Source organism: Myiozetetes cayanensis, unplaced genomic scaffold, assembly GCF_022539395.1.
Source record: "Myiozetetes cayanensis isolate MyiCay16 unplaced genomic scaffold, myiCay2020 scf1, whole genome shotgun sequence".
NCBI lineage: Eukaryota > Metazoa > Chordata > Aves > Passeriformes > Tyrannidae > Myiozetetes > Myiozetetes cayanensis.
Genome location: NW_026086604.1, coordinates 41,503,160 through 41,527,794, shown reverse-complemented (window position 1 = coordinate 41,527,794; position 24,635 = coordinate 41,503,160). Strand labels below are relative to the sequence as shown.

Sequence of the window (24,635 nt, the reverse complement as noted above, 5' to 3'; positions counted from 1 at the left end):
TGATCATTTTGCCATAAACAAGAAAATAGGGGTGTCATCAGGAACCAGTTGGTAAGGAGTTTAAGGACTGTTTCCCCAGGGTTCCCTGACAATGTAATGGTATTTTCCTGAGCTCAAAAGTGCATAGAAGCAGCTTATAGTGATACAGTTTCCTTTGGGTCTTAATGAATTATCTGCTCCCAGTGACAGCAGCTAATTTGTTTTGGCAGAGTATGACAGTCAATGCTTTACACAGTGTGGCTCACTGTAGAAAACATCAGTTCTGTAATTTTGTAATTCTGTAAAAAAGACTCAAAACCACCCAAACCCAAAACTAATGCAATTATGATGTCCTATGCAGCCATGTTATCACCTCTGAGTCCATGAGCGGAAACCCAGGGAAGTTGCCAGTCCAACTGTTGTCGGACCTCCTGCACTTATTATTCATTCTGGCTCCTGGCATATCAGGGAATAAAGTACTTCCTGGCTAATTATTACGGTATACAGTGACTTTACCTGGAAACACAGCAATCCTTTCCACTAATAGGATGCTTAAAAATGCATCTAATTGCAGCTGTGGTAGTTGAGAGAATGGCTAATACCTAACAGTCTTGAAAAAACCATCCTCCCTGGCAGGGGGTATTACAGGAAACTGAGTTTTACCGTCTGTTTCCTGTGTCTGAACCAATTACATGGTCTCTTGCTATAAAACTTGAATTAGGGATTATACTCTGAGTAATAAAGAGATAGGAAAGCAGTGGAAATAATGAATCTTTATTTAATAATTTATTTCTTGGCATGGTGGTAGTTGTTTGCTGAACATAACCTTCCCTGGGGCCATGGAGGGAACAAGTCGGCTTCTGTGCCTGTGATCTTTGACAAGCCATGTAAGGGGCTTGGCATATCCTTTTCTGAGATTTGGTGACAGTGATAGTGGCCCACTTCTGTGAAGTGCTTCAGGATCAAGGAACAAAACATAGTACCTAAGTGCTGCATTCTTATTTTCTTTTATATCTATCGTAAGGCTTAGACTAGTCTGGTATGAAATACCTCCTTGAAAATTTGTAAGAACATTTGCAGTCAGTGGAACCTAAAAAAGGAAGGAGAAAAATGAAGCAGAGACAGAAAAGTCTGTGAGCAAGTAGACTTTAAAAGCAATTTAATGACAACTTGTGACTAGTTCTTTTAAACACAGTGGAAGTAAGCACAGAGGAACATGCTTGGAGTGAAGTTGTCCTTGAGTACTCATTACCAAGTAACAGCTGCACATGGAATTAGTAATCTTGTGTTTTTCCTCTACTGCATTTTAAAAATATCTTGTTTAATGGAAGTATATGCTTTCTAGTAATTACTACCTTCTCAGTGTGTGTTCATTCCTAATGTGACATTGTCCTTGGAATAAGATCAGGGAACGCTTTGATCCTTTCCAGTTTAGCTATCATGTGTTTCTGTCCCCCTACCTTTTTTTTTTAATACACAACTCATTTATATTGGATTAAGAGGCCTACTGTATCATTTGTGTGGTATGGAAATACAGTCCATTCCCTAGTTTTAGATCATTCTTTTTTTCTATAAATTGACATGAGAATGACTAACTTTACATCTAAAAAATGTGTTAAATTACAAAGGCAACACATTGATTTAAACATTTTTTAACTTCTGAGTTGATTATTCTGAAATCTTGTCACTTTTTTAATATGGACTCCTAACTGTCTTGTATGACTGAAACCTTTTCTCACCTACTTGAGAAATGAAATTTAGTCTGGGTGAGCTGGCCAGTCCTTTGCAGACTAGAACCCAGGAAAAAAGGCACATCATAGATCCAAGTATGAAAGCACTTGCTATTTCATGTATATTTTTAATTGCTATTACAATAACAAATATTTCACTTTTCTGTGTATATACACCAAGAGAACAACTTTCCAAACAGATCAAACAAGTTTCCGAACAAATCAAACAAAAAGCAAAGAGTTTTATGGTTTTGTGTTTGTTCTTAAAAGTTTGATCAATTTGCATGTCTCAGTAGGGAAAATAAATCACATCAGTTTCATGCAGGTACAAATTGTATTATGCTGGTTGGTACAGGAGTGCAAGAAGAGCTTAATGGAGGTGAGAGTCAAGTTGTGTTCTCTGCCAGGCTATTCTGTAAACAAGCCACTTTTTTACTTCTTAAAAAACCCACTTTTGATAATACCATGTATCACATTACTTCCCTTACAACCTGTTTTGCATCTTGGCTTCCCATCTCTCTCTGCCACCTTCCAGGCCTCTTTCATCCGAACCTCTAGGTTGTCTTCCCTCTGATTCCAGACATACAGTTGGTAGGCCCATTGTACACATAGTCACAGCAATCAGGGCAGGCCAGCAGCACATCCAGAAGTGGTAATTCAGCAAAAATCCTTGGCTCCATCTTCTCTGCTTGCCTACAGAGTCTCGGGGAGGAAATTTCTGGAGGAGACACATTTTCAAATACAAGAGGTTTTGTGTGGCTTGCAAGGAGCCCCTGAGCGTGTCTTCCAGAGACCCATGTCAGTTCAAAACAAAAGTCATGAGCAGAGGTGCAGACCTTCAGCTGGTAGAGCAGTCCTTTCCATTAGTAAGCTGTAAGGGTCCCTCAGAACCATCGTTGGGGGGCTGAAATACGACTTTTGTTAATAAGTTCAGTGGCTGTTCGCTGATAGTGGCAGAAAGATAACAGTTGTACCTGCTTGCCAGATTTGAAATTCTTATGTGAAAGCATGGAGGAATGAATGCTGATCAGCAAAAGAATGGTAAAATATTTCTTTAAGCAGAGGTAAAACTATTTCTTTTCAATAACTTTAGCTTTTAAAATTGCTGAAAATGTATAAATAACATATTCTGCTTGACTCTAATATGTGATATATCAAGTTTCAGGTCAACCATAAAATTTAGCAGAGCAACTAAAAAAAGTTATAGTGGTAAGTGGGGGGTAAGCAGAGGAAACTTGTTAAAATGATGACAGCAAAAAGCAATTATGTGACTCTAGGTGATAGTAAATACAATTTCATTAATCATCCAGCTAAATAAATAAATGAGGTAGTGGATGGTTGAAAAGAATCCAAGCAAATACAAGTTCTTCATCTACATTAAGTCTGGTAATGGATTCCTAAATAGAATTAAAAGTGTAAAGACTTTAAAGACTTTTTGAAGAAAGAAAAGTAGTTTCCAGGCTTAGATAAACTCTTCTCAGGACAGTACATTTTCATGGAAGGGAGAATAGGTGTTTGTGGAGAGTCACATGCAGTTAGTCATACCTCAGTGGTACCACCTTAGGCTGAATGGACCTAATCTTTGTTGTTACACTTTTTAATATCCATTTTCATTGAAACAGTGTAATCTCTATGAAAAAGTCATAAAGTAAGAAGATAGACTGATAATGTTTCAAACCACTCTCCTTTTCTGAAAGCAAAAATAAATTCCTTGTGTACCATGCATCCACTTTGGTTACTCTGTGTGTAAAGTACTAAATAAGTCATCCATTAGGTTACGTCCAAGAGAAACCAAGCTGTGCCAGAAAGCAGTCCCAGCCAGGTCTGTCCATACCTATTTCACAGGTCATTAGTCCTATCCTTTTTCTGTTGTACACCATTGTAGATGACTGCTTGGGCTTGTAGTAGGCATGACTATCTACACTGACAGACTCAATACAGAGCGAAGACACAAAACAGGGTATTTGAGCCTTGGAAGAAATAATCCTACTTGTTCTTCCACCCCTTCCTATCCACTGTTCCTGGTGGATAGAGCAAATAAAAAGAGGGGAAGTTTATGCAAATACTGGCCAGGTGCCTGATGGATTTGCAGTCTTTTGCAAATGTGTGTGCTAATTAAAAACTACCCACAAGTCGATGCCTTTCATGAGGAAGCATTGCAAGGGCATGCTTGGCTCCCCAGGCACACAGAGGCTGCAGTGGGGGTATGTAGTTCCAGAACATTCTATGTGCTCATAGCTCTTGATACCAGTACCAGCTGGGAACAGCCAGTGGGACACCCTTATTCTTTCCTTTTCTTCAGGAAAGGATAAGGGTTACTGTGGATGTCCAGTTGAACGTGAGTTGGCAATGTTGAGCTGTTGCATGATAGAAAGGAAAAAAAGGAAAGCATGATATTGGGATGCATAGGTAGCAGCCTGCAGGAAGTAATCCCCACAGTGGTGAATGCTCAGCTGGAGTCCTGTGTTCAGCTTGGAGCACTGCACTTAAGGAAACTGATGACCACTTTTGATGTGGAGAATAGGGCAGTAAAAATGACCGGAGATCCATAGGGCATGTCCCAGGGGAAATACCTGCAAGGTTTATGTTTTCTGTGCCTAAAGAAGAGGAGTCTGCTGAGGAGTGAGTAGGAGGCAGGCAGTTTTTCAAGCATAGATAGAACAGGCTGTTGAAAGAGTAGGCCACTAATCTCTTTTCTGTGCCACAGACAAAGAGAAATGGATCTCAAGTGAAGCAAGAAAAAGGAGGTAAACTGAACAAAAGTGTTATCCCTGAAATACACTGCCAGTGGTTCATGTGGAATCTCCATCACTGTGAGTGTTAGGAATGGCTTTAATAAACATGACTGAAGTGTATCCGACTTTATCTCACAGTGGGAGGTGGATTACGTATCTTTTCTATCATCCCTATGATTTGGTAATATGGGTGATAGTACTGCATATAGAATTGCTTTAATGATAGACATGCTTTCTGCATTCTGGTTTCAAAGATATCTCTGCAGAGTGAAATGTGTTTAGCTGAGGTGCAGGAGGCACTTAATCATCATATAATTTCCTCATTTTGAAATGTTCTTTAGGTAAGTGGTTACGGCATAAACAGCTGGCTTTGCATTTCAGCTCAAATATCATTGTCCTGAAATACTTGGGGACATCACTTTGTCAGCTGGCACTTGACAGTCCATCCTAAATTTGAAACATGTAATTGGATTCTTTAGTTGAAATCCGAGTTTCCTTTGAAGTCAGGGGGTTTTATAGGGTAAAAATTTCACACTGAGGATACAGTGGTGCCCGCTTGTACGTGCTTAGCTTTACTGTCCTAGTCAGGCCTGTTGTTTTCAGGACAAGGATACAAGGAGTGGGTTGTAAGAGTGAGTAACCTTTGCTATGGCAAACATTTGGTTGCAGAGGGGGGCCTTTGGATTGCTTGTGTGGGTGAGTGAGAGCTTACATCAGGCATTACGTGAGGTGAATTAATTACTTTTTCCTTTTTTCAGATAATGTCAACAAAACTAATTTACACCATCTGTTCTAAAATAGAGAGAGGCAGCCAGTAGAAAAGCAACACCCATTTTGTTTTTTAACATTTCTTCTGGTAATATTTTAGGCATTCTGTATTCTCTTTAGTAATGTAATTTCTTTCCTTTTTCTCACTGGGGAGAGGGGTGTTCTCCCCCCAGTGTATTTTTTTATTGCCAGTGGCCTTTAAATTTGCATTTAGCATTCTGATGGTTATAGCTGCAAGTTGAATGTTTCGCCAGCTACTGGTTAATCCCTCCTGATATGCATGCAGATAAGTCTCCAGTTGCAATGAATTGTAGTAGTTCCACTGAAAATACTCCGGCTTTGCTTATACCAGTATTAATTCAGAGCAAGTTTGCTCTTCACAGATTTAAAGTAGATGATAAAATTTCATCCTTTCAAAGAGATCACATTGATGCAGAAACTCAGGGTGAATCTCAGAGCTGAGAGTTAAATTTTTGTGCTTCATAATGTGTTGTTGCATTTCACATCCAGACTTCTTTGCAGGCTTCTCTTAACTGTGCAGTGATGTGCTATATGTAGGAATTGCATATGTATACCTGAGGCTAAAATAAGCCCACAAAGGAAGCACAAATCCCAGACTTTAGGACCACCAATACATCAGTTGTTAATAACCTTACAGTGTTATTATAGCTAACACTACAGACATAATTAAATCGGAATGATTTGAAACTGCCATTAGGGGGAAGAAGGCGGAGGAAAACAGTTTCATCCTCACAACATCATGTTTTCATTGACCTACTTACAGTAGGGAAGAAAATGTGTCCCTTCCCATTACAGCAGAATAGGTTTGTTCAGCAATTTTATAACACAACCACATAAGAGAAGACTGGCTTTCCTGACCACTCCAGGAGGATTGGAAAGGAGAGTAATGTTATTTCACACACTTAGAGCTAAGACGTGTAAGTTCCTGTCCAAGCAATAATGTTATTAATTTAATCAATTTGGCAGAACGTGCGTTGAGTGGCAAAAAGAAGGGGAAAAAACCCTTACATTCAAAGGTGACAGGAAAAGGGCTGCGCTTGGTCTGCAGCTGTGCAGAGGGAGCTTCTGGGGCAATTAAGTTTCCTTCGTCTTCTCTGGTTCAAAGTCCCTGCCATCCCTGAGACCCTCAGACCTCCTGCGTGATGTGCCTTGCAGCTGAGCAGCCCTGCAGCCTGCTTTCGCTTCAGCAGGAGTTCCCTCGTGAGCTTCACATCAGGGAATTACTGAACTGTATGAAGGGATGGCACAGGGCCTAACCCTTTTTGGGTGTGCAAACTCACATTGACATCGAGCCTCTGTGATGTGCGAGTGTGGGCACACAGCCTTTGGGGCTGCCGGGCTGGAAGCAGTGGAGTCCTGAACATCAGTGCGAGGTACAGCACCACCTCTGCATGTCCAGCGTCCCTACCGAAGTCACCAAGCAGGGGGCCGTGGCTGCAAAGCCCACCGCATCTGAAACACCTCCAGAGAGAAATCCTGGGTGCTCTTCCTCTTCCACATCTGTCTCATGAGCAAAGACAGTGAGATGCAGGTGTCTGGGCTACTCCAGCCACGGGGCACGGTGGTGCCCATTGGGTAGGCAGCACATGGAGCTTGAGGTGCTACCCTTTTCCTCCTCCAGACCTGTGCATGTGGTATTTAAGGTTTGTTGTCCTACGCCTGAGTTAATAAACCGTCTTTATCTGAAAATAAACACCTGCGGCTAGTACTTTCTAGGCTGCTCGGGTCACATTCCTCCACAAGGTGTTGTTGGTAATTTAGTATTGTCAGAGGCATTAGTCACTGCCATAGTAGCTTAATAATGCACGGTAGGAGCCAGCTGGTAATTAACAAATTAGAGATATCATCTACATTTTCCTCAAATATTTCGCATGTAGCAAAAATAATTAGAAGTAGAGCAGTTAGGGTGTTTAAAGCTGTTATGTATATTTAAAACATCTCAACATGTTAGGAAAGTATTCATTCTTTTAAAGGTCAACGGGGCCTAATGTTGCTGCTGTCCAGGATTCACCCATACACACCAAAGAGTTGTGAAGTAGAGAAAGAGCCAGAGTCCTGTCTTTGTTTTTTTAACCCTTTAATTCTGCCTTTTTTAGGAAATTTATTCCAATGGCTGACTTCTGTGCCTGTTTTTAGGAGTGGCATGACTTTGTAGGTCTCTTTTGCACTTCCTTTCATATTAGAAGCATCTTGAATTGGAAGGTTATGTGCATGTGCATGTGTGATGAAAAGATGAAATCAGCTTGTAATTGAAGTGAAGGAGAGAAAAAACCCCCACAAATTGTATAAAACTGTTTAAGTGGGAAAGACACAACAGTATAAATGAAAGTGACAAGGAGTTTCATTATGTAGTGTAAGTAAAATATGCCAGTATGCACGAGCTTGCCTTTACTCACTTGGCATCTCCTTATTTTATCACCAGATGGTGACCAACAGTTTCAAATTGAGATGCTCTGAGGTTACCTGAGTGTGATGGCTGAGCGATAGTATACCTTGATATGTCTCCCTTCCGTGCTGCTTCAGCCCAGTACTCCTTGATCCTCCTGCAGCCTGACTCCAGGACTCAGGTCTGAGTATCGCAAGCCTTTGACTCTGCTTTTTCTCCGGGGCAGGATCTGATGTGAGCACTCTGAGGCAGAAGAAGCAGGGAACAGAGCAAGCGGTCGGAGGAGCATCATTTCTACGGGTAGGGTGCAGTTAACTGTCTTCATGGGGAGCTCTTGGGTACTGGCAGTGGCTTTGAGAAGTACGATTTATGTCTTAAAATATTCTTCTTGGAGATTAAAAAATGCAGTTGAAAATGTGGCTGGGTGCTTCTTGATACAGAGCGCAAAGTTTTTGTCAGACAGTGACGGTTTGTGTTCAGGCTTTGAACATAGGGTACAAATGTGAGCAGCTGTAAAATGCACTGCAGAGAAGAATCTTCCCTGTAATACCTTTGCTACATTTGTTCACCTCTACATTGTTTGATGGAAGAGCACTGGGGATTTCAAAGCATGTGTTTCTGAAGCTTATGAAAGAAAGGGAATTCCATATGCAATTTCTGTTAAGATTTTTAGCCTCTTAGAGTCAGACTCAGGTGTTTGGAGTGCTTTCTAATACCTTCTGGTGCTAAAGCGCAGATGGTAGAGGTAGAAAAGGCCTGGTAAGTTATTCACACAATGCTGATAACAGTGTAGACTTGTTTTGTGCATCCTGAATTCTCTTTTGTTGCTGTGGGTGGCTTTTGTTTGGGGTCTTTCTGGTAGTGCTTCGTGCTGACTGTTGCCTCAGCAGAAAACCTTCCCTGTTTTTACTGTGTAACAGTACAGCAGGAAAGCACAGGCAGCAGTGGAGTCACACTGCGTGCAGACACAGCGAGAGAGTGACCCTGCTGACTGCACTCAGGGCGGGTGAGAGCCGATATCTGAGAGGGCAGACAGAAACACAGAAACATGCCACCCTTAACTTGCGCTCCCACAGCAGTGGTGAGAACAGGCCTCACATCTCCCAGCCTAGCTGAAAGCAGCACAGCAGATAGTTTTTGCAGTGCTGCTGGCAGTCCTGGTCCCTCCACTGTCCAGACCAAGGAGCCTGTTGAATGCATCACTTCTCTCTTTGCTGGTGTTTCTGGATTTCCCCCAGTGCAGCCCAAGGGCAGAGCATGGGTGTGGTCCCACCTGATTCTGCCCCTGGCCGTTGGGTGGCAGCTTGGCACACACAGAGAGACCTGGCAGGGCTCCTGGCATCTACAGTGGCCAGGCAGACCAGAGACATGGCTGGACTGTCTCACCTGTGGGTCTCTCCCAGTGACAGAATCAGCATTTCCTATTGCGGGAGCTGGTCCTGCGGACAAGGGCCCTTGAAGTTCATCCAGGGATTACAAGGCACATCAAATTTTACTGCAGTTGGCACCAGAGAAAATCTTTCACATTTTTCATCCCCCCTGAAGCCCTTCATAATAAACAAACAATTACACAGACTTTGTAATGATTATGAAGCCTTTTAAACTGCTGTGTAAATATTGGTACTACATTTAAAAAATTATTTTTCATCCTTTGTGTTAATTCAGTTCATGACCTTCACATTTCAGGTTTTAAAATGCCACTACATTCCGTAGAAGACTAGATTACTGTTGAGGGGAATGAAAATAAATACCGTAGTGGGGGGAGGAAAAGTTGTGTTTCTTCAAACTGATACAGTTCATGTAATTGTGGAAGGTAGGGGTTGTCTTTAAGACCTGTCACTTCCTTATACTGATGCTTTTGAAATATTTGGACACAAGTCATGGAGCTGTCTTTTCACCTGGGAGTGAAGAAAGGCATTCAGTCTGAACCTCCTTAGCTGCTGCCTTTCTTACGCTACATTTTGGGTTAGTATTTCTGCAAAGAGGCTATACAGAAACCCCAGAGCAATTTAAGCCTCTAAGATGTCTCTGTTCTGTAGTTTATTTTGGCAAAATAAGATCCATATAGCTCTGTATTAAGGGAGTATTGTGATATTTGGATATTGCATTCAAAACACTTCCATTTCAATATAATTGCTCAAGACCAGTCTTTATATAGGTAAAATATATTATTTGCTGCATTCCTTTTATTCTGAACAATTCTTTAATTTTATTCTAGCCATATAATTTTCTGGAAAAAAAATCCTTTACTTCTGTAACATTTTGTTCTATGCTCTTTTCCTCCATTGTTTAAATCAGACTTAGGCTGTGTTTTCATATTTTATTTTTATTTTATATTTGGGAAGCGGTAAGCTAACATATGTGTTCTGTGTTCAGTCTGGATGACTAAGTAATTCCACAAAGACTGCTGTTCACTGGCTGATCACTGCACTTTCAATTTACTTTTATGAACAAAGCCAAAGCCCCACAGCTGAACAATTTGATTCTGAATGCAGATGGCTAAGCTGGAAATGCATTTATTTTCTAGTTTTTGGCACTTATAGGTGAGATTCAAGAGTCCCCACCAGGGTTGCATGGGCAGTAGGAGAAGTTCTGCAGTCACTGTGAGGAATTTTGTTTCAGCTTGGGAGTGATCTGCTGTTAGAGTTATTCAGTGCTCTGCTTACTCCATGCTTACAGAAAGTATTTCCTTTTATTTCAAAAAGCCAAGCAAAACGTCATTCCCAGCCACTGCCTCAATGTCTTCCCTCACTAAAATAAAACAACAGGTGACTAGATCTTGAAGTGTCATATCTGGCATGTTTGGCAGTTGTTTTCTGCTTCTTGGTAATGCTGGGATATGAACTTGAGATCATCCCAGCTGCTCTGGCCACCTCTCTGCTCACTGAAATAAAGGCTGCCTGGTTTAATCATTACTATTTGCTGACCCTGCTTTTACATGTGCGCTTAACTTCGTATATAGTATCCCAAACACTGTGTGTAAAAATCTATGTTGGCACCTTGCAGTGAGAATTTCTCTGCCGGTGGGAACCCAGGCACGCATGCGTACGTTTCGGAAGCAAATGGTTATAGTGATACGTGCGAGCTTATCTGCTCAGCCTGTTCATTTGAACGTAGCCTTCCGCGATTAATTGGCAGGATGAAAAATTCAGTCCATCCTGTTTATAATGATGTGTGTTTATCCAGTCCATTGTTAAAGCTGGTGGTGTTGTTCATGCAGGATTTTTACTTCTATGTAAGTTTTGTTATATTTTGATCTCCTGCAGCACCCAACAAACTTTTAAAAACCATTCCCCCAGAAACTGTTAGTTCACTGCGATTATAAAAGAACATGTGTATGAATCACAAATGAGAATATTACCCAACAAGATATTCCTAGAAACAGGAGAGCACTTTACGTCCAATACAATACATTAATAATTTATAAGTAGTAGTTGGCCATTAAAATGTTGGGGTTTTTTTAATACTGTACATTGAGTACAAGGATGACGTGTAAAGCTTTTTCACTGAATATGTTTGTGGGCTTTTGAAACTCTCTTAAGTTTCCATCCGCACACTCTTGTCACAGATTTGAAAAGGAAAAGCTCAAATACAGTAGTACATTTAGAGTGTGAGTATATATGTATGCATGTCTATATACACATATGTAGATACATGTGTACAGATACATTCTACAAACTTTTGTCCTTAAGGGAACTCAACAGTGTGCTTGGTCCCTCTTCATTTCTACAGAACTTCTCATGAAAAAGTGCTGAGACACTTTCACAGTCAGGATCTGTTGTCACTGTAAGCAAGTTTCTCCAGTGAACCGAAGTCTGATAAATCTAGCTGAGCTGTCATTTCCTTGCAAGGCTTTATCCCTGGGTTGGCTTCAGACATACATGTTTGTAAATGTCACCAATGTGAGAAAAAGAAAGAAAGGAATGAAGAAAGCTTCAAGGAAAGTTGTTTTGAATTTCCTGCGTGAAGGTGTGGTGTCCCCACTCCCCATTCAGATGTAGGACGTGTCTGCAGATGGCAACATGAGCTCCCCTCCGTCTCTTCTCCAGGCTGGTGGGATGTTCTCCAGTGCCAGTCACGAGTTGCAGAGCTCACTTAGCACCACACTGTGCCCAGTGATGATGCACAGCATTTTATCAACTGCTGATGCTGAAAACAACTTAGAGCTGCCTTGTACCTGGACAGCTCAGGGAGGAAGCCGGGGTCTGACAGTTATGGCTCATGAAGGCATTCCCTGGATGGTGCACATTTTTGGAGAAGGTGATGGAGCAGGAGACCTTTCTGGTACAGGGTCTTGGTCTGACTCCTGCTTTTGGAGCAGAAATGTTATTATCATTACGAATTCTGTCACCACTGGGCAGTGATGCAGAGCACTGTTCGGCTTCCCTGGGCAACTTTACCTCAGCTCCTTTGCTTTGGACGGGGAAACAGGGCGAGGAAACGGACCAAATGCAGAACTGCAATTGTTTTGAAGCAACTTTGCACTGCATTAGTGGAATAAAGGTACAGTCTGGGTCATTTAATTTCCCTTGTTGACGTAGGCAACGAATCAGAGGATAATTAGCCACATCTGATAACTTAGCTTTTAAATAGAGAACAGGACTTCCCAAATACTGTAGGAAGTGGCAAAAGCAGCAGGAGAGAACAGGGGTAACACTTGTAAAGTATCTTCTTTTTAAAGTGCTGAAGTTTGGGCTAAAGAAATTGCTGTTTTTCTAGGAAGAAGAGTCCGTGTAATGACTAAGTTGGTTCCCACCTCAGTCCCTTCCACTTGTCATACCGGAAGATATAGCAGCTATGATTCCTGTAGTGGTATTTAAAATGACAAGCATATTTAAATCTGAGTTTGCTAGTGAAACTTGGCTAAATCTATCACACCAGCACAATAATACCATGCGAACTTTACAATTTAAACCAAATCCCGTTTGGCTCTGATGCCATTCTCAACCTCATTATGGTGAGCCATCCCAGGTGGCTCATGTTGTGTGCTTTCAGATCAATCTGTAGTAATTCTTCTGTTTCTCCCTTTTTCATGGCCCCTCTGTAGACCAAGGTGCTTCATGTCCCCTTCTCAGACTCTCTGGTTGAGGAGTGATGACATGAATGGCTTTCCCTCTTGTTTTTATCTGGCCAGCAGCAATCTTGAGTAAACTGGATGTGTGTGGTTGTGGAGCAGGGAGGGAATATGGTCTTGGACAGAGACCAAAATGAAGGTATTCCAGAATGGCTTTGTGCTTTACCTTTCCTCATGGGGTCAAACCCTGAAAGAGATCAGACTGTCTGAGTGTTAGAAAAAAAAATCCCCTCTCCTCTGACACCCTATTGCCCTCTGCCCTAATGACTGTTTGGAAAGCACATCCATTCATTCATAAATGCATTCATTTTTCATTCATGAAATAACCTTGTTTATCCTCTAGGATTATTGGTGGCAAAAGACAGTGCATTGCATGCATAAACTTTACATGGCTTTAAATGCAATGTTATCCTTTGTGTCTGATTTTCAGAGATGCTAAGCAGCTATAGCTGATGCTTCAGCTGTAGCTGAAGGCCATGGAAAGCCTTCATGGCAGTCACATGACAGTGAAGTGTCACTCTCTTTACCAAGTATCCCCTATTTTGCTTTCAGCACCAGACCTTAGTAGTCACAATTCAACCATTTATTGAAGGTGAGCGCCTTATCTTTTGTCTCCTATTTATCAAATCTTGTACTTGTGATTTATCCTTGGTTTATGTCATCGTATGCAATTCATGATCCAGAACAAAAGTTCTTCTGACCCTATAGAAAATTGATGGGTAGAACTGCTTGAAAAATAATCTGCACTGGAAATCTTATTAAAAGTGAAATTCAACTAGTTATTACAGAATTGACAATCTGATTCATTCATCTGTCCAGGGCAGAATGGAAGGTCAACTAAAATTTGAACCATTGCTAAGGAAGTGTCACTTCATATTAGTGTAACAGGCACTTCAAAGATAGGATCACACATTCCTAAACGTAAGAGGTGCAAAACCCACTTACAAACGTAAAAGCAACAACCTGTACAAGTATCATTATTGAGTAGGACATTGGTATTATAATCTTTCAAGTGACAGCTTTATCTGATTTAATTCATCATGAAGTGAAGAGTTTCTGGTGTGTCAGGGGTTCTCTTGACCTGACACAAGAACTTTATAGCTTAACTTTATAACCTCAGGAAATCAAATCCATCATTGCAGTCCTAAATCTATCCTTTCCCTGAAGATACTAAAACTTTTGTAATACCCACTATTTACTACACAATGGAAACTTAAAAATTCTAAAACTTTGCCTTTTGTATCTCACACACTCAATCACATTGAAGTGTCTGAGAACATATTGCAAGCTACTTGTTTGTTGGTTTTTATTTTGGAATTAGCAGAAAATAAAAAGCTCTTTAACCTCCACCAGTTTTCACTTAAATGGAGTTGTTCAGAGAACTGCAAATGTTCAGTGATTGGTGCCTAGGTGGAATCTTTTGTGTAACTGCAGAAACATTTTAAATTTGTCCAGTGAATTAGGAAAAGAGACTTCAGCGCTGGGTGCTCTTTGTAGTCTCACAGATAGATCTGAGGTACAGTCCTGACCACACTGTCATCACATGGCTCTAGAAACAGTCATGTACTGCCTCAGAAGAAGGAGGTGCTTTGCCTCTTCCTCCAGAGGTTGGTTTGTGTAAAACCTGCTCCAGTTTTCCTTACAGCATGCTGATAGGATTGCCTGTTGCTTGTCCAGGTATCCTGTTTCTTGCAGCTAATCTGAACATGCATCTCAGGTTTCTTTTCAATCTGCTGAAATATGACTGTGATAATTTTATCTCGACAGCCTGTATGGCTCCACTCGCATTTAACAGTCCGTCTGACTGGCTGTGGGTTTCAGGCACATGACCTTGGGAGAGGTAGAGACTATTCATTTGTGAAAACCTTCTCTGTCAGGGTGATGGTGCATGTGCTTGTGTCTGGTATAGCTTTGTAAGGCTGTGGCAGACACAAGAAACTGTCCTTTGGTGTCTCTCACTGCCCAGTCTGGCCACAGAACAGTTTTTCTGGGCTTGTCTGGGTTCAGCTGGCAGCTCTGCTTCCTCTGCTTCCATCCTGTTTTTATCTTACTGCCTATTTTCAGCTTAGTGGAAGGCAGTTGATAGTATAATGTGCGATTAGCAAAACATGTAAATTCCTGACTATGTAATAGATTGGTAGCACCGCCAATTAGGAAAGTTACCCAGCAGTTCCCATTATAGTACCCTGGTTTTCCAGGTATTTATGAAACTTTTAATATTTGAACCAAAATTTTTCAAGCTAGCTGTTTTCCTTAGCCCATGTAGTTTTGAATATTGCAGCTCAGGTGATTCAGTAAGACTGAGAACAAGGTAGGGATAAAAATAAGTTGATTTTTCTCATGTTTAAAGAAAATCTTGAGTTATTTTCTTTGGTATGCTTTAGTATCCTTGTACATTGAAGCAAGGATGTAAACTTCAGCAGAGCACATGACCTTTGTGTGAGGACTACTACTCTTACTTGTCCTGTGAAAATCTACCTGTCTTTGGCCTATACAGTAGCCCTCGGGAAAGTAAATCCAGAGCAGATTATCCATGTTAAGAACCGGCTGTAGATGAAGATCTTTGATGGAACCAGTCATTCTACAGGTGCTGGAGAGCCTCTGTGTCTCCTCATGGCACCTAAGTTGTTCCTTAGTCCTTAAGCACTGCCAAGGTTTCTGCTGTATTCATCTTCGAGTGGCTTCTGGCACACAAATGTGTACCAAGGAGTCAAATACTGTCCTCATAAGTCTTACACACACCAAGGGACACGCTGCAGTTTCATGGTCAGCCTGAACTTTGGCACCTCCTGTCTCTTAAACACTGAGGCTGCTAAAGCAAACAAACACATAGCACTCTTGTTACCAAATTCCTCTGGAATAATTCTTCGAGTAGTGTGGCACTGTCCTTGTTTTGTTCAATAAGGGTGCAGTTTCTTTCTAGCAGTTAATACTGCTTAGCATTCCAAACAACCTTGATGGAGGATCCCAAAGTACTCTGGGCTTTCTCATCTGACTCACATGAGGTATACATAGCATCTACGCTTTTGGCAGTATTCCAGCAGGACAGGCAGGGAGCAGGAGAGGGACTTTTCTTGTTCTCGGGCAGCACTGTCTCAAGGGAAGGAAAGTGGCTTACATTCAAAGTTCATTTCTATTTTAGTTTATGAAGCAATGCTTTTCAAAACTTCTAGGTTTCTGCCCTACATCCAGCCCTTAGCTAAACAGATCTCAGAGGGGAAAAAACAAGCAGAAGGAAAATAAATATGTGAACCTTTTGAAACCTTCGTCATGGCACATTGGCCAGTACTGAGTAGAAAATAATCCTGCTGTCATCAGTGGTTTTGATGTTAGGATTACACCTCTGCATTTTTGCTGTTCTCTATTAGCAATCATCCTTTTCTTCAGAAAGAGCCTTTTGGTTCAATTTCTGTTTTGTTCAGTGTTGTCAGATGAATGTTACTTCCTAGTTGGTAAATGCCACATGCTTACTATGTTTTATCCATGAGTAGATTTACTTGAGAGCAATGCGAATGTCGCATGATGAAGGGAGCAAAGAGTTAATGTTTTTTACTGAGCTGCATAATACTTTTGGATACATTTCTCTATTGATCCCCCAATCCTCTTATATCTGCCTAAATAAGTTCTTTATCATGGAAAATAACTTTGCAGTTTATAACACTGTGAGATCACTTTCCCCTCAGAAGATCTATTATATATAGTCCTTTCTTGTTTCAGACACACTGGTGTCTGAACAAAATTCAGGCAGATGGGAGTGGTGGCATCTTAAAGAGATGCACAAATTAACAGGTCCTTCTCCCACTTATATGTAATAAAAAGCCTTTGGGATTTGTTTATGATCTCCTTCACAAGATTTTCTGTGCTTGCTTCTCCTGCGTTTCACTTTACTGGACCTCATGTTTCTTGACTGCTCGATGAGAAACATTCTGACCAAGGCATAAAGAACATGAAGAAGGTATGAGTACAACTCAGTGACTCCACTCTGCAAACAAAAAGTTTCCAAACTTATAAAATCATTAATCAACTGGACAACTAAAAATAGGAATGAGCACCATAATTAAGTGGTTTACTAAAGACATGATCTTTTATTAATGTGAGGCAGATTTTCCCACTACATGGGAATACATGTTTGGAAACAAGAGAAGACATTCCACCTGCCAGCAATGTACTCCAGACAAAGGTTGCCTTCCTGACTTTGTCAGGCAAACAGTCAATTTCACATACATTAATTTGTGTGATAACCCACAGGCATTGGTATAGTGATGTAATAAGGGGTTTAGAAAGCTATCCTGAACTCAGTCATTATTTCAATTTAAATCCTACCTGAATAAATGGATTACTAGCTGCTCACACAAAAATATTTCAGTTAAGACAGGAGAGTAACTGGTAAACTCCATGGACAAACATATTTGCCAGGTTTTAGATAATGCAGGAAAATTGTTAGCCTTATGTTACAGAAAGGGGAGATGCTGAACTGAACAAACTGATGTGCAGATACGAGCAACTGTGAGTTTATATTGCTATTGCAAGTAGTTTCGTGTGTGCAGAAATAACTGCTGTGCAGGCCAGGCAGGGTGCCAGAGTCATCTTCTCTGCTTGTATGGTGCTGAGGTTGCCAGCACTTACCCCAAAACTGACGTAGCTGTTGGCATAAGCCTACACTAGGAGTGATCACTTTGATGCCTGAAATATAACGCAGTGTATAGGCGACTGCTTTACGAAGGGAGCAGCAGAGATACGAATTTTGTGTCTGTGATGAGAAGTAACAGATGGGTGTTTGCTGGAGGCAGGAGAGGGGAATGGGAGGGCAGAGCACAAGCGGGATTTTGCTGTTGATGTCCTGCCACTTCCCGGGTGCTCTGACCAGAGCCCTGCCACAGCATTATGTTGGAGGAAGCCCAGAGGAGGGCCACAAAATTGAGAAGGGGACTAGAGCACCTCTGCTCTGAAGACAGGCTGAGAATGTTGGGGCTGTTCAGCTTCGAGAAGAGCAGGTCGTGTGGAGAAGTCATAGCAACCTTCTAGTATCTGAAGAGGGCCTACAGGGAAGCTGGAAAGGGACTCTTCATCAGAATCTGCAGTGATAGGACCAGGAGTAATGAGTTCAAACTGGAAGAGGGGAAATTTAGGTTAGATATATGGAAGAAATTCTTTACTCTGAAAGTGATGAAGCACTAGAAAAGGTTGCCCAGAAAGCTTGTGATGCCCCGTCTCTGGAAGTGTTCAAGGCCAGATTGGATGGGGTTCTGAGCAACCTGTTCTAGTGGAAGGCGTCACTGCCCATGGCATGACAGATTCAGAATTAGATGATCTTTAAGGTCCCTTCCAACCCAAATCATTCTACGATTCAATGATTTTGTTTGCATACCGAATTTAGGTTTCTGTGTACAAATGGATTCAGAAATAAAGGCTTAAAATAAAGGAAAAAAAGCATAGATTCCAAAAAGATTTAAAACCTTGGCTGTGTAATTGCAAGTAAGAATCTGTGACAGTTACTTTCTAATCATATAAATCAAATGGCCTTTAAACAACAAAACCATTCAGATGATCAGCTGGGAAGTGGATTTAGGATGTCAGCTCAAGTAGACTCACTCTACTGACATTAAATATAACTTTGGAAATGAAACTTTGCCTCTGGCTGCATGATAAAGACTCCCGCTCTCAGATAAAATATGTGGTTCTCAGGATACGTGATACCATGTACTCCTAACCCTGGGAATTTGCACCTTATGCAGCAGATCAGAAAAAACAATATAGGCACTGCACAAAGAAATAAGATATGGCTCATTCACAAAAAATGTCATTGCTTATGCCATCAGTTAATAGGCAGCCCAGCATATACCAAAACTACTTTGAGAAGTACTTTGTTGTTTGAGGATTTTCTTTCTTGCTTAAAGAATATTGTGCCATCAGTCCTTCTACACTCAGGAAGAGAAGTAATTTTTTTAGTATTTTTTAGAGCATTATCGTTTTCATACTCTTCTGGGATGTGTCCTACCTTAGTACCACCTCATTTAATAACATGTATTTTGAATTAAGGATACTTGATTGTAAAATGATCATTCTTAGAGAAGCTATTAAAACTGAAGTACCCTTTAAGAGGCAAAGCACTTTTTATGAATTCTATTTGTGCATTACCTGGGCTTGCCAAAGAGTTTTGTTTGTGTATATCCCAGAGCATAGCAATTTCTTGGATAGAGGTGGTTTCTGTCTTTATTTCTTGCTCTAAGCATATGGTCAGTGCTAGAGAAGAAGGCCAGAGTTTGCCCTAATTGGGTCAGATTCTGGCTTCTGAGAGCACCTTAGTGTGCAGCTCATAAAAAAAAATAGGACAGAAACAGTAAGTATAAAGGATATGATCTTTATCAAGGTAGTTTTAGGTCTGAGTAGTCTGTCAGGATTCTCACTTATGGCTATGGAGGGCTGTAAGGAAAGCTGCAATTCTTTCAGATAAATCAGCTGCTCTGATTACCATTATTATTAATATTTTAGAAGGAAAAGGCTGATTTTGAAACAAAGTTTTTTAAGCAATGTGTCATTTTTACATCATTTTGGCAGGAGCTCTGGCATCCAGGTTCAAATATCTTGCTGAAGAGGTGGAGACCTCAATATATTAAATAACTCACTGACTAAGACACTATTCTAGTACACACACCACGGAGATGCCTCTGGCACCAGGACAAACTTGGATGGCACAGCACGTGTCCATACCACTGAACTCATCCTACAGAGAGGGTGTGACCACAGGCAAACACCCTGCAAACTCCCAAACTGTGCCCAGGAGCCATTTGGAGGAAGGAGGGCTGTGTGGGAACAAAACTGTACTGGGACCACTGTAATGCTGTAGCAGTGTAGGCAACAGCTCCCAGGAGCATGTCCTTGCCCAAGTTTCACTTGCTAATATGGACATAGTCTGATCAGGGAGGTGGGACCACGTAAAGAAGTGGTGGTTTGGTTGCCGTCGCTCGCCGTCATGTTGCAAGACACGGGTTATGAACCTCGTTAAATGCTGTAATAGGTTATTCAGTAACTCTGGGCAAGCTGCCTCCCTAACAGCTCCCGAGTTAAGCTGGAACAAATCTGCCCTGGGAAACGCCAGAGCCCAGCTTGACTGCTTGTCTTCTGCTGGGCAGGATCTTGCTGTCAGCAGGGCTTTTCAAGAGATATTACACATTTGCTTTCAAAAGCCATGAAAATATTTGTGTGGAAATCTTGCCATTGGATACGAAAAAGTTTGTCTCCTGGGCCCAGCACTGTACTCAGTGTGCTGCAGTAAATCATTGATGCCCTAATTTCTGGAGTTATTTTTTTTTTCCCAAATTCCTCTCTATCTGGCATTCTGTTTTCTCTGTTTACAAAGAAGTATTTGTATTGGTACCTTTTACTGGAACCTCAATGCACATAACAGAGTTGATGTTGCTGTGTGTAAGTAAAAACATGTAGCTCTGTTGTCCCTGAGTTGCCAGATATGTGTGCAAACAGCTAAACAATCTGGATGGGAAAATTTGACTTCAGGACTATACTAAGCTTCCAGGGCTTGTCAGCATTGGTTCAAATAGATCCAGATTGTGTCAGGATACGCTTGTGTAGGTGTGAGAAGAATCAGTCAGGAGGTGAACTAAAGGACTGCACTGATTCTTCTTCAGAGGAAAATTTTTCGTGAGTCATGGCTATAAAGGAAGTATTTGTTTATATGCACAATACTGAGCAGACAGTTCATTCTACACAGGCTGTTAAAATTAAGTGCTCAAAGTTTGTGTCCATTTCTAACTGTTACATGAAGATCTTTGTGTTGGTTGCCCAAATTGTTAGAGTAGCTGGTATCCAAATACCATAATAATGGGCATTGTGGGAAGGCTTAAATGTAGTAGAACTGCCTGTCATCCTGTTTCCACCTATGTCACTGATGAGAGGATTGGAGCACCTCACCTGTGAAGACAGACTTCGAGAGTTGGGGTTGTTCAGCCTGGAGAAGAGAAGGCTCCAGGGACACATAAGAACAGCCTTCCAGTACTTAAAGGGGACCTGCAAGAAAGCTGGAGAGGGACTTCATACAAGAACATGTAGTGATAGGACCAGAGGGAATGGCTTTAAACTGAGAGTAGGCTTAAATTAGGTGCCAGGAAGGAATTCTTTACTGTGACAGTAGTGAGGCACTGGAACAGAGAAGTTGTGGATGTCCCATTGCTGGTAGTGTTAAAGGCCAGGCTGGATGGGGCTGTGAGCAACTTGATTTTTTGGAAGGTATCCCTGCCCATTGCCAGGGGGCCCCTCCAACACAAACCATTCTATGATTCTATGTTATCCACAATATCCAAAGGCATAAGGAAAAAAAAAATCACAGCTGTGCAGGCCAGCTGAAACTGCTGAGCACTCTGCAGTTTAATAATAACAATAATAACAACAAACATAGTGACATTTTTAGGGAGGTAGATTTATATATTTTCTTATAAATAAATTCTGTGCTGAGTAAGCAAACTAGTTCCTGTAGTTTCCTTAGTACAAATCAGAAATTTGATTTGACATATATATTAGATTCATGCTTTGGGCTAAAGTTTCTAGTTTAATTTGCAAATGTTTTCATTTCCCTTGGGTACAAGAGTCCTGCTCATCCTCCTCCAGTCTTGTAATATGGGAGCTTTGGTTTCCAGTTCAGTTGTTGTAGTTTCATGCTTCTCTGGCTAACATTTGATCATAGTGTGATCAAATGAATTTTTGTATGTTCTAATAGTAGCAGTTCTGCATGTAAATTGCCATCATTGGGTTTTCAAAGTCTCAGGCAAAGCAGAAATGTAGAATCAAGCTCAGGACTTGATCCACAGCCTAATATGGATGTAGAATGTCTCTGGCCTCAGCCTCTCTGAGCAGCCTCTCCTCAGAGCCTGCCAGGATCTCACTTTGGACTGTTTGCATGATGAATTCATCCTAAGCAGTAAACAAAATGTCGTTAATGCTCTAAATAGGCTTCCCCATTTCCTGGGTTCTCTGTGGTTCAGCTGTTATTTAACTTCATTAACACGATTTTTTTTTGAATCAGAAAATTAGTGTTTCAGCTTTTTTATTGCATCCGTGCAGGGACATATAGCAGAGGTGTGGCACCATGAAACAACTGTTTTACTTTAAAACTAAACTTTCAAGATCATTTTGAGTCTTTTTTAATGTTGCTATTGCAAATTCCCTACCTTTAAAATTTACCCTGAGAATGATTTTGTATGTGTACTACTATCATGCTAGAAAGAGCTGAGCAGTTCCTGAGTAGGACATTCATAGTCCTGGGCAAGTGGCTCTGAGGGGCCCTGTCTGAGCCAGGGGGCTGGAACAGATGATCTCCAGAGATCCCTTCCAACCCCAACCGCTCTGCAAGTCTGTGACAGACTTCAGCTGTTGTCTCTGTGAGGCTGATCCTGTTCCTGTGAGAGCAGCCACCTGAGCACAGGTGTTAACCACCTACTTCATTTTTCCATTGTTTATAGTTGTCAAGAATGTTGATTCAAACTCAAAAATCTTTCTTTGGTGCCACTCCAGATATATACATGGTGTCATTGTCTCCCTTGGAAGCCTTAGGTCTGCATTCTCTGACCATGGTGTGTGGCCACATGGGTCAGCTGGGAGATCTGGACATTACACAGCAACCCATTTCAGTGGCTTTAACAAGTAATATTATCTGTAGAAAAAGTCCTGTGAGTGCTAGGATATGAAGCAGCATGTTTCAATTTCTATCAAAATATAGTTCAAAAAGAAGAAAAAAGGCATTCCCTCTGGCATGTTATTTCTGGCCCTTGTTTGTTTGTGTTAAATGGAAGGTCTAGAGGGAAGAGTCTGCTTTCTCTATTTCACCCAATACCCTTCAATAGGAAGGATCCTCTTGCTGAGTTTTGTCTCTGACAAGCAGAGCTAGTAATTAACTCACCAGGTCTCCCCTCTTGTGCTCCAGCACATTGAACCTGAGAGTCATTGAAGAATTACACAAGCTGCTTTTTTTTGGAGGGCTGAATTACCTCCAGGGAATTTCCAGACCTTCCCAGATAGTAAAAGAAACTCTTCCATAATTTCACGTGGCTGATCTCTGACCACTGTTAATCATGTGTTTAACTGTTGTAGTTGCTTTCCAGTGTTGTCCCTTGTCATGGAATTAGTGACCACCAAACCCTGTTGGTGTCCTCAGCATTTCATATATAGTGAAATGCTGAGGACAAGGCTCTAGCACAGCCTTGTATGCACTTAAGTGATCTTAGGGGTTAAATGCAGCAGTTAGTTGCATATTCAATGTACAAAGCTAAATTTACCAGTCCCTTAAGTAACATGACATTTTTGAAAAACACAGATAAGGTGTTTTTGTAATTCAACCTTTCCTCTTGACAGCATACTTTTAAAGAACAAAATAAATAGGTGATTAAGGAAAATAATTTCTGACTGATGTTCAGCCTTGGAAAGCTTCTTACCACCTTGCCTATGAATCAGGAGGGTACCACGGTTTATCTCCTCAGAGCATGCACATGCACCTCCGCCTCCTCATAAATTTACTGCTTGGTAGGTCAGCTCCCTGGGAGCTGGATCTATCCTGGTGGGCAGGGCTGTGGAGCTAGCAGGGCTGGCTCTTCCTCCATCACACTCTGGGGTTGATATGCCACAGCACTTACCTTTCCTTGACCCCATCCTCCCCTCCTGCCGTGAATGGAAGAGATCTCCTAGATGAGATTTCAAAAAGCTTTGGTCCTGGCTGGATCCTGCTTGCTTGGCAGCAATAAGCCAGGGCAGACCCACAGCTGTCTCCAGCTCCCCTCACTGCCCCAGGCTCTGCAGTCAGGCAGGCAGATGCTCCATAAATCGATGCAAGCAATCAGGAGACTCTCCTGCAGTATTTCAGCACAAAGAATCCACGCTCAGCTACATTACCATGCTGGAAAAGGCTTTAGACCACCATTTTGCATACAAATAAGATTTTGCTGCTGGGGAAAGACATACTTGGTGTAGGCTAAGGGGGTAGTTGCACAGGACAGTATCCACCTCTGGACACTGTAAAATATATTGGGGGGACCTGCTGCTTGCCTTTTTGGGATGTGTCAGATCCCTCAGACAGCAACTTATGTCCTGGATGTGTGGGGAGAGCAGGGTAGACATGGTGTGGAGGGAGGAAAGCCTTACCTGGGTTACATGTTAGGGCACTGGCAAAGTGTGTTCCTGAGATGGGGAGCTGGATGTCCTTTCTGTGTCCAGTCATGTAACAAGCATAGCAAGAGTTATTTCTCAAGTTGAGAGAGATTGTGTTTTCCATAGGGGACCGATACCTACACTAGTAATTTTTTGAACTTTCTGTACAAATTGCCAAGGACTGACAGAAAATAAATTGGAGGGAAGGATGAGTTGTAGCACAAAACAGTGAAACACTGTTTCAAGTAACTGTTTGAAGGCTTGTTTTAGCATCTTGAAAGGAAGCAGGAATTCACGTGTTTTATTTTTAGCTTGCAAGGGAAGAGTTATTTAATGTTCCTTTGTATCTCATCTCTGAAAATGTTCTCACTGAGGCAGGATCTGAAGTCCTGGAGCTGGTTAACCCAAGACTTGCCTGCCTGTGAAAATTTATCTTTACAAAGGGGAATTACTGAAATTGTTTTTCCCTTACAAAATTTTAAGTAGAAGTGAGTCCAAACTCCAGAATCAGTAGAGTGTTAAAATACTTTCTACTGCTGGCAGTGATTTGTGATTCACAGTATATAACTGGGTGTGTTTTGCTTTCAGGAACTTATGAGCTTTTTCAGATTTCTATTGCAGAGTTGCTTTTGTTGCCATTTGCTTTGATTTTGGCTCCCATTAAATTATATGCAGTTCTAATTTTTCTAAAGGAGTATTTTCATCCACGATTGCAGTAGTATTTCTGTCAGTGCTGAAAAAACCTTTCTCGCGTTTCCCTCTCCCCTTCTCCCAGGTCTCTGAATGTCAGT

At 41.4% G+C, this 24,635-nt stretch overlaps 1 protein-coding gene across 2 annotated transcripts in view; it reads left to right on the top strand.

Moving 5' to 3' along the window:
* The window catches only part of DTNA (dystrobrevin alpha), a 234,015-nt gene that overhangs the window by 47,825 nt on the left and 161,555 nt on the right, over positions 1-24,635 (top strand). Inside the window, exon 2 of one of the 2 annotated variants that reach the window (XM_050330818.1) lies at positions 7,846-7,919. The exons of the other annotated variant lie outside the window; for it this stretch is intronic. The gene's annotated coding sequence lies outside the window, so the exon portion shown is untranslated. The remainder of the gene's footprint in view (positions 1-7,845; positions 7,920-24,635) is intronic. 2 annotated transcript variants of the gene reach the window in all.